At 40.1% G+C, this 11126-nt stretch overlaps 1 pseudogene; it reads right to left on the bottom strand.

The window, feature by feature from the left end:
- Positions 1-1765: 1765 nt before the first annotated feature.
- Positions 1766-2709, bottom strand: LOC105537991 (annotated as a pseudogene).
- Between the last annotated feature and the right edge of the window lie 8417 nt (positions 2710-11126).

The raw sequence follows: 11126 nt of genomic DNA, 5'->3' as shown, positions 1-11126 counted from the left end.
TCAGATCCTTCTGCAGTTTTAGGTTATTTCTACAAAGGTACCTTTAAGTGAATGAATAACATATTCTATAATTCCTGAAAATATAGTATAGAGTGAGTGAAATGATTTAAATATAATTTAGGCACATATTGACTATGAAAATAGATTATCTCTCAACACAATACTTCTCTGTCTTGGTAAAAATAAAAAGCAAAGAAAATAATTCATTTCTGAGGTTGCTTTCCTTCACTTTTAAAGGTCTGATCTCCTCCCACCATGCATATGTACCCTTTACTGTTAAGGAAAGCTTTGCATATGTAGATATACAAGAATAAGCTACATAAATACTAAAGATATGTCATTCTCCCAAAGGAGACACAGGTGGTTTTCAATGATTGCTTGCTTCATGTTGATGAGTCTGTAGAGTTCAGAATCCATTTGGACACAGCTAATATCTCTGCTCTTGGGGTAGAAATAAGGACACCAGGTCATTGGTAGGGAGGTACAGGCCCTTCCTCTGCTGCTGCAGAGAGGTAGTGACTCAAGAAAATTGGGCCAAATTTGTTTAAAAAATATATATAAATAAAAGAATCACAGGTGCTGACTGATTGGTATTACGTCTTGGACCAGCCAAATGCCTTTATTTTTACTTTATATATATTTTTTGGTGGCTGTAATCAAATGTGTGTTTAAAATTCCTCATTCCCCACCGTAGGGTTCTAGCTGCAATTATATTACGTTGCCTTTTAGCAGGCAACTTTACCATATTCATTCACATAAGATTTCATTGCAGTAGCTCTGGAATTAGTATCTATTTCTAAGCTGGCCCTATATAAACTATTTGGTATTTGAATTAAATGAATATTAATGATGTACCTCGGGTTTTTGGTTTTGAAGTATCTCCCTATGCTTGTGATGATTGTATGAGAAAAATAGGCTAACAGTGTAAATAGATAGGATTGCTTGGTCTGGTGTTGGGTGGAACTTGCCTAGAATGAAATTCTGAGAAATTCTCACTTATAAGTGTTGTAGTGATAGATAAGTTCTTCCTCCATCCGGAGTCCCACTGTACCTTTGGAATGACAGTGAGGTACAGAGATGTCTTTCTTTCCACTCTGTCTCAATCCGTAAGAACTGGATATTACTTTAATTTAGCTACTGTTTTGTCCTAAAAAGTAAACATTTTAAAAATGAACCTGAAAAGAGTCTTAGGGAGTCTGATCTCACCATATTCATGTGGTGTGAAAGGTATTTAAAGAGGGGAGGGATCACTAAAGCTATTTATAAACCTAAACAACCTTTTCTAAGTTTTCATAAAGTTTTAGCAATTTAAATATTGATACTGCATCTAGGTATTCAATAACTATAATTGCATATGTAGTGCTTTCCATAAATTAAAATCCTCAAACGCATCTCAAACCAAGATGGTATTTCCACATCATACCTATTTAAAAGCAAATATAATAGATACTATTCCTGGTCATAAAACCAGATAAACCCCCCTACCCCGTTCAAAAGGCAGCAATATCTAGTTTCCCTACATCTATTAAATGCGTGCTTTTGTGTTGAAAATCAGAACATGGGAAAAAAAAGTCAGCTTTTTCCCTTATGCACCGCTGAGAACAAGCATAATCCTCTAAATGTTTTCTTTTTTTCTTTTCTTTTCTTTTTTTTTTTTTAATTTCCTTACGGTGTTATTTCTTCAAGACAACTGAGTGGGTGGAGAAAGAAAAGTGATAAGGAAAACATTTTCATCTTGTACATCTTCCTCCAGCCCCTAAAATTCTCATCTGATACTTTGTGGCATGTGTAGTGGTGTCAGCATCTCTTCAAATCTAGCTCCCTTCACGTTGGACCCTCTCAGGTTGGCTTCTTGAAGATCACACCCAGAGAGATCACACTTCTCTAAGTCAGTTCCTGCCAGAGTTGCTCCTCTGAGGTTACAGTTCTTCAACTTTGCATTTTTTAAGGTAGCCACTCTCAGGTTAATTCCTGTCATCTGACTTCCCTCCATATCCACACCTTTCAGATTAGCACCTTCTAAATTGGCTTTAAGACCAGAAGGATCCTCAAAATTAGAGTTTCAGGGATGCTCCTTCTGCATTAGAACAGAGCATCTTGACTCCCTGGAGATTTGCACAGTCAAGCACGGATCCAGAGAGATCAGCTCATTCAAGATTTGCACAGCAAAGAATTGCATGTGCAAGATTGCAGTGGCTTAAATTGGCCATTTTGAAGTTAATGTATTGAAGGTCCAAACGAGAATGATCAGCACCACTGAAGTTCAAACCCTGGCATCACAGTTCTGACTTGGTTGGAGTTGCTAGCAAAAATCGGACAAATTCCTTTCGGGATATTGGTGAATGATCCTCCAGTGGCTGAGAATTCTTTATTGCCACTTCTAGGTGTTCAATCAATGAGTAAATACCAAAAAATCTTGCTTCTTCTAACACACCCAATAAATTAATGCCATCATTTACAATGAGCTGTCCATGATGCAAGTAGTTCAAAATGGGTTCAAAGCACTCAGGACTTCGGTCAATTAAGAAAACTCCTCTGTGATCTTGCTTATTTCCCCCAGACACCTCTGTCCTTAAACATATGGACCAGCATACTGTCAGGTTCTTTATTCACTAAAGTGCTCCATGTAGTTGTAAAGTACTGCTCTCCAACATTTAATGTCAGCCAGTCTGTGTGGAATCCTAACAATCCTTCAGGAGGCTTAGAATCTGTCTCCTGAAGAGAGTATTTCTTAGAGTATTTCCGTTCTTGGGGCTGCTGTTCAGAAACAGGGCCACCCGCCTCATCGTGCTGCCCCGCTGGGTCCTGAGTGAGCTGCCACCCTCCCACCTGGTCCTCCTCCCACCTTTTTCTCCTCCCACCCTTCCCCTCCCTCCACCCACTCGGATTCACCTCCCTTTGCCACCTTCTTGCCCTTGGAGACATACCACATACACGCCGGCTTTCTTCTAATAATAATACCAAGATTAATGAGCTGAACATACATTGAAAGCATTGTGATTAACCGACTTGTAACAACTCCCTAATGGTTCTCTTATATTTTTGGGATTATTATAAGTAACAAAATGGCACTTCAAGTGGTTGAATCTCAACTACTTCAAGGTTTATTCTTGGGTCAGGTACTTTATCCTCAAGGTTTTATAAATATATTCCCTTCATTTATATTTCATTCATTCATTCATTCCCCCAGACATTTATTAAACAGTTTGTTTGTGCTAGGCTCTAAGATGGATACAATATTGTCCATTGACTTTGCAGCTCACTGTCTAGCATGGGAGAAAAGTCTATTAGACAAATAATAGCAAGTAGAGTGTGCTAGCGGCTACCTTAGAGGTGTAGTAAAAGTGCGAAGAGTCATTGGAAAAAAAATCTTTGTAGAGATACGAGTCTTGAAGTTGGAAAAAAGCAGAAGGGGGTACTCCAGGGAGAGAGATTATGATGGGCAAATGTGGAGGTATGACTGCATGTCATGATTAGGAACTGCAAGATTTATTCTGTCACAAAGATACATCCACACGTTGTTCATTGCAGCACTATTCATAATAGCAAAGACATGGAATCAACCCCAATGCCCATCATTGATAGACTGGGTAAAGAAAATGTGGTACATATCCACCATGAAATACTATGCAGCCATAAAAAGGAAAGAGATCATGTCCTTTGCAGGGACATGGATAGAGCTGGAAGCCATCATCCTCAGCAAACCCTTGCAGGAACAGAAAACCAAACACTGCATGTTCTTACTTAAAAGTGGGAGCTGAACAATGAGAACACATGGACACAGGGAAGGGAACAACACACACCGGGGCCTGTTGGAGGCTGGGGTGGGGGAGGGAGAGCATTAGAAAAAGGAGCTAATGCATGGAGGGGTGTAATACCTAGGTGATGGGTTGATGGTGCAGCAAACCACCATGGCACACGTTTATGTAACAAACATGCACATCCTGCACATGTACCCTGGAACTTAAAAATTAAAAAAATGCAAGATATTTTTACTCCAACCTCTAGACAACATGGGAAGATTTGTGTGCATGTGTGGATGAAGCACAGGGTTCAAAATTGGGAATGACAGTTGGTAAGGGTAGAAAGGGGAGGCTGATGCTGGATCACTGGGACTGGGAATGCCATACTGAGGACTTGACACTTGATCCTGTACTATGTAGGGAGCCATCTGTTGAACAGCTTACTAGAAAAAGTGCTTCTTAGAAAATGTCACCCGAACAGCGGTATGAAGAGTGGATTAAGGGTGACAGGAATGGAGGCAGGATTAACAGTTTGGCATATTTAAAAAAAAAAAAATCATTGATATTTAACCTCATTCCCAAATAACTTAAAATAATTTATAAAAATAAAGAGCAAGAGAACAAAGCATTTTGTGAAGAAATTGGGGGTAGGCAGGGAGAGAAAGAGGAATCTTGGAGTAAAATTATATGCTAAAATGCATGTCCCAGGCTAGGTGTGGTGGCTCAGGCCTATAATCCCAGCACTTTGAGAGGTCGAGGCAGACAGATCACTCGAGGTCAGGAGTTTGAGACCAGCCTGGACAACATGGTGAAACGTTGTCTCTGCTAAAATACAAAAAATTAGCCAGGCATGCTGGTGGGTGCCTATAGTCCCAGCTACTCTGGAGGCTGAGGCATGAGAATTGCTTGAACCTGGGAGGCGGAGGTGGCAGTGAGCCAAGATCGTGCCACTGCACTCCAGCCTGGGTGACAGAGCGAGATTCCTTCTCAAGGAAAATGCAAGTCCCCTTACTAAAAACATGAGTTGCCCATTCCTGGTACTGAGATTTACAAAGAGAGCAGTGCATTGACTTAGTGAATAATGTCCTCAACGACATCGATGTGATACAGACTGATGGAGGCCCATGAACCCCATTTTTCCTTCCTGTGTTCACAGGAGGACTGTATTTTCCAGTCTCTCTTTTGGTTAGGCCAGTGGGGCACGGGCTATTGGAATATCATGGATGTGATATAATCTACTTCACTCTTCCAGCTCTTCTTTCCCCTTTGCATAGATCTTGGAAGGCATCAGTTTTAAGTGGTGTGACCTTCAACACACTTTGGCTTTTTCATGAGCGAGAAATTAATCCTTATCTTGTTCAATCAGAGATTTTGGAGTTTATTACTGCAGCATACCTTCATCTCTCCTGATTAATAAAAGCCCTATTGTAAATCCATTCTAAAAATCAGCCAAACTGTTAATCATGCCTCCAGTTCTTGCCGCCCTTTATCCACTCTTCACACTGCTGTCTGGGTATCTGTCTTTTGGAGAGTAGTGGGAAATTAATGTTTTGAATTTGGTAGCACTAACCTGGTCAGTGGCAGACAGGATTATTATAACACGGTCTCTGGAGATGCATTTTTCCCTCCATCATTCACTGGCAATAGCTCATCGGGCTGCTTCAAATTTTCTGGAAGCCGTGAAGCCATGACAAGTCTTGATTCTCTGCTGATGATTTTTGGTCAGTCTATGGTCATGATTGTAATTCATTGCAAATGTAAAAGGGCATTCAGCAACCTCTGATTATATATCAATCTTTCTTGTTGTTGTTGTTGTTGTTTCTTTGAAAGCATTTAAGATGCAATGAATTTTCTTCTTTTTTTTTTTTCACGCCATAGACAATGCCTTTCTCTGTTGCACAGGCTGTAGTGCAGTGGTGTGAACACAGCTCACTGCAGTCTCAAATTCCTGGGCTCAAGGGATCCTCTCACCTCAGCCTCCTGAGTAACTGGGACTACACTGCACCCGGAAATATATACAGAGATATATATTTTTGGAAGACATGGGAGTCTTACTATGTTGCCCAGGCTGGTCTTAAACTCCTGGCCTCGAGATCCTCCCACAGCACTGGGATTACAGGAAGAAGCCACCATGCTTGGCCTGAAATTGCCTCTTTAACATCCACCATGATAGTCTCCCTTTGTTTCTTTCAGAAGTGTTGAGCACTGCCTCTTGCACAGTTTTTGTCATGAGTCAAAACTGTTGGAACACAAAGTAGATGGAATAACGACACAGATAGCACTCTCATTGACTCAGTGGTGCAATGTGGTGTGTGCTATTGCTCACTGGCTGAGAGTGGATGGTACCGTGAGTTGGGCCAACTCTTACTGCCTAATAATTTATCATAGCATGCAGAACGTTGGGAAAATACATGAATGGTATCCCAGAGCAAGTTGTTTATACATTTTTTAGAAAAATATTTCAGAATCAGGTTTATAACAAATATGTGCTGATCAATAATTTGTTAAATGGATATTATAAAGACTTCTGTGTAGCTGCTTATTATAGCTTTCCAAGCAAGCAGTTGGCACAATGCCACCGCACAATTCAGTGTTTGTCGTTCTATGAGGATTAAAGGTGATGTGGTCCTGGCATCTAGTTCTCTGATCATCAGGAAATAATGATCTTTTTATCACCAAGCAATTACCCATGAAATCATGCTTTGATACTGAGCTTGTGATCAATATTCCGGGTGGCAGAATAGTGAGATTACACTCTAACAGATTGTCGATGGATGGTGTTCTAGGTTTCCAATTTGGGGACGATACATAGATTTTATTAGATAGTTGTAGTGGGCATAGCCAGATGTCAAATTTAGAAAAGTTGTTTTCACAGATGAAGCACACTGTTTATTCTAGTTTGATGTAATTTTCTTCTTTGTATTTATAAAATTAAAAAATGCAGGTGTTTTTCCAATACAGAAACAAATGGGACCATGAGTTCCATGTTTCTATACGGTATAGTATGATCATGATATCCTTAGTCTTTCCAATATAAATGGGAAATAGAAGACATCTAAATTAAAGTAATACCAGCTTTTGATGAATCCTTCAAGGTAAAGTGATTGTATTAAATACCCCTCAGTAACCAAGTTGTCTCGCAATGTGGAATTTTTAGACATGGAACCAAAACCTCAGATTTTGTGTTGGAATAGGTGATCTTGAGTAACACCTTCTGATAGCAATATATAGCAGGGCCAAGTGTATATTATTGTCACCCCTGATCTGTGGCCTTAAACCCATACAATTCACCAGAGGGAATGCCTTTTTCTTTTTTTCCCGTTAAAAAAAAATACAAGTGTTTGTGCTGATGTTTTAATATCTGAAACAAAAAATCCTAAAAGCTAAACTTCTTGCTTATTTAAGTAAAAGAATCATCGGGACTCAAAGAGTTACTCTTTTTAGAAAATTGCCATCAACTACATTGTTCCTGTTAGAACTTAAAGAGGAAGGATTAGATTCTACCATTAAAAATTGTTGTTTGATAATTCTGAAGGAAGATTCTCTTTCTTTGGTGCTCTGTTATAATTATTTTTACATTTAAAAACAAAAAAGCTGAGAGTATGTAAATTAAAACATTTGGCAAGGCCCGACTGCTTTCCACCTTACCTTCTCTTTTTCACTCTTTTAGCTATTCTTTTTGCTATTTAACCCCATATTTCTAAATAATGCATAGACATCACTATTTCTTCTTCCTATCTTCCCACAAATTTCCACGATAGAAGGTAGGATTTCATACTTTTACACTTTCCCCCCGCCCCTCCACACATGTAACACCCTATTCTACCAATATTACTACACGTTTGATAAATCAATATTTGTCATGATGACCATGTAAATAGTATCCATTGCTTTGCCTTGCTGTACCTTGTAGTGTATTATAATTCCATTTACTTTTATTCAACTTTTTGCTTTCTATAGATTAAGTATACTATTTGTTTTACATTTTTAACCTTTCTATTTACCTATTTAATTTATTATTATTATTATTATTTTGAGGTGGAGTCTCGCTCTGTCACCCAGGAGTGCAGTGGCATGATCTTGGCTCACTGCAACTTCTGCCTCCCGGATTCGAGAGATTCTCCTGCCTCAGCCTCCTGAATAGCTGGGATTACAGTCATCCACGAAAACCCCCAGCTAATTTTTGTATTTTTAGTAGAGAGGGGGTTTCACCATGTTGGCCAGGCTGGTCTTGAACTCCTGACCTCAAGTGATCTGCCCACCTCAGCCTCCCGAAGTGCTGGGATTACAGGTGTGAGCCACCATGCTTGGCCTTACCTACTTAATTTAGTCCCAAACTGTATCTGTTAAAATATAAATTTCCCCACAATACATTAAAACGTAGTGGGCCAGCCTGCCTGCCTGCCCTCCCTCCTTCCCGCGTACCCTCCCTTTTTCCTCTCTCCCTTCTCTCTCTTTTTTCATTTCCCCCACTGGTGACATTCATTCTGTAGCCCCAGATTCCCCTGCCCCAACCTGGATGAGTTCTCTCCAAGAAGATGTCTGAGTACTGGTTTTCCTTCTACTGTCACAGTGGAAATTTCCTTTGCCTCTTCCTGAATTGGATTCCATGCCTTCCCCTTTCTTGGTTTACTGCTATACTTGGTCAAGCACATCCCACTGAAACTTTTTGTAAAAGGGTATATCACAGGTTAATTTGAGATTTTGCATGTTTGAACATATTTTCATTCTACTTTTACACTTGAGTGAGTTTCAACTCTGGATTAGTCAGCTCGGGCTGCCTTAACAGAATACCACAGACTGGGTGTTTTAAACAACAGACATTTATTTATTTTCTCACAGTTCTGGAGGCTGGAAGTCCAAGGTCAAAGTTCCAGCTGATTCTGTTTCTGGTGAGGGCTTTCTTACTGTCTTGCAGATGGCTGCCTTCTTGCTGTGTCCTCACATAGCCTTTCTTCCATGAGTGGACACAGGGACACAGATAGCAAGAGTGAGCTCTCTGGTGTCTCTTCTTAGAAGTACACTAATCCTGTCACATCAGTGCTCTATCTAAATGACCTCATTTAACCTCAATTACTTTCTTAGAGGCTGCATCCCCAAACATAGCCACACTGGGGGCTAGGGATGAGAATTATTTTTTCCTTAAAATTTTGAAGACAAGTTTCCATTACCTTCTAGCATTTAGTGATTTTGAGAAGTCTGAGACCATCCTCATTACTGATCCTGTGTACAGAACTGTTTTGTCCTTCTGGAGGCTTTTAAGATCTTCTCTTTATCCCCAGGCTTCTGAAATTTCATGATGATGCGCTTTAGTGTATGTTTTCCTAAAAAAATTCATGGTGTCGATGAAAAATTGTGGATATTTTAAATTGAGAAATTCATGCTCTTTAATCTGAAAAAATACTTCTAGATAATTTATTTTCTATTTCCTTTTTTACAAAGAATTTCTATTTTTCTGATTTAGATCTCCTGATTGATCCTTTCGTTTTTTTACTAAATTGTATTTTCCACATTTAATTTCTTCGTCTTTTTATTCCCTGTCTGTCTATTGAATGTTGGTATCTATATCTATCTATAAATAGATACAGCCCTGAGGCTAGATAGTAAAGGTATACTGTTCTTTCTACTATATGAAGGTAACTACCTCTGATTATATTGCTAATAAGGATGGAAAAAATTGCTAAGTGCACGCTAATTTCCAGGAGCTGTGTAACTTTTCTCTAGTGAAGATACCACATTTGGATTGCAGCAGTGGTTTGCGTCACCATCTGCTGCTGTTTGTGACAGTCTGTAGTCATCTTTGTGCCCTTGCTGGCTTTGGCATTGGGAAAACAGATGCATTTAATGGTGTTGTGTTGAAAATTATCACCCTGGGTGTCTAAAGTAGTCAAGTTCACAGAAACAAAGTAGAATGGTGGTTTCCAGAGACTGGGAAAAGGGGGAAATAGGGAGTTGTTGTTTATGGGTATAGACTTTGAGTTTTGCAAGATGAAAATGTTCTGGAGATCCATCACACAATGTGAATCTACATAACATGACTTAACTGTGCTTAAAATTGCGTAAGATGGTAAATTATGGTATGTGTTTTTTGTAATTTTTTAAAAGCAAAACAACAATGAAATAATTATCACTGTATTTCTCAAATATTTGATGGCAGCAATTATTGCTGCAATTATGGGGATGTAGCATTGTGTTTGGTTTATTATCTCAGTAAAGGCTGAAGCAGTTCCAGAAGTTTCCATCTGCCCTTCCTACCAAAATAGCCCTCACTTTGCAGACCAGAGGAGCAAAGTAGGGAGTCTACCAATTGCTAAATATATCTATTCCCAGTCTACATTCTGGGGTTAGGGAAATGACCGTAGATAGAATGGGTCTCTGGTCTTCACAGCCAGTATCTAACAACACAGAAGGTCAGGTATTTCACTCTCCGCAATATCCAGATATTCTCTTAAATGGCAGTAGGACCCTCTGGGAAAGCCCTGGGGGATGATTTAGGGTGAACCTCTGTGGCTGCGTTGCAGGATCCTTCCTCAAAGTTCTTGCTCAGTCAAAGAGTTTTGGGTGTATATACTATGTATTTGTTTTTTAGAGTCAGGGTCTCCCTCTCTTGCCCAGGCTGGAGTGCAGTGATGTAATCAAAGCTCACTGCAGCCTCAAACTCCTGGGCCCAACTGATCCTCCTGCCTCTCGGCCTCCCAAAACACAGAGATTACAAGTGTGAGCCATTGGGCCAGCCAGGTGAACTTGCTTAGGTGTGGAAACTGGTTAAGAGGCCGTGAATTCCTTTCTGCAGCAGCTAGAGTGAGGTTTCTGCCCAGCAGACCTGGAATTTTTCCATTTATAATTACCAAGCAGCGTCCTTGTAGTCTGTCCACCCCTTTCGTTGACAGGGATTCCACGATCTATTAGACAACCCCAGAATCCTGCGAGTCTAAATCCTCCGATAACAACTTAGTTCTTGTGGCTTTAGTGATCATTGTGTCCCCCTCGCCTGTGGTGGTCAGGGTTGCCGCCTGTCCTCCAGTACACTGGGGTCCCATTTTCCCCACCAAAGCCAGGGAGCATTGGTTCTTCTGCAGCATTTCCCTCTATCATCATCGGCTTATGGAGAAGAGCTGCTGCAGACCTTTAAAAGATGCTGATTACTGCCTTTCCCACCAACAAATGTCTTCCTCTCATCAATGAATTATTTAATTTCCTAATATCTTGGTGAAGGCAGTGTCCTCAGGTCCTTCTAGTGGGTAAGGGTAGGAGGGGCTATGTAGGTTGCTCATAGTAGATCTGTTTCAACATCTCCACCTCGCTGAGATTTTGGATTCCTTCTTCTACAGTAAACCAGAGGATTTTTAGCATGTTAACCTCACTGACTGCTTCTCACTGTTG

The sequence above is a fragment of the Mandrillus leucophaeus genome, unplaced genomic scaffold (genome assembly GCF_000951045.1).
Source record: "Mandrillus leucophaeus isolate KB7577 unplaced genomic scaffold, Mleu.le_1.0 Scaffold183, whole genome shotgun sequence".
In the NCBI taxonomy this organism is placed as follows: Eukaryota; Metazoa; Chordata; class Mammalia; order Primates; family Cercopithecidae; genus Mandrillus; species Mandrillus leucophaeus.
This window is presented reverse-complemented; position numbering and strand designations above follow the sequence as displayed.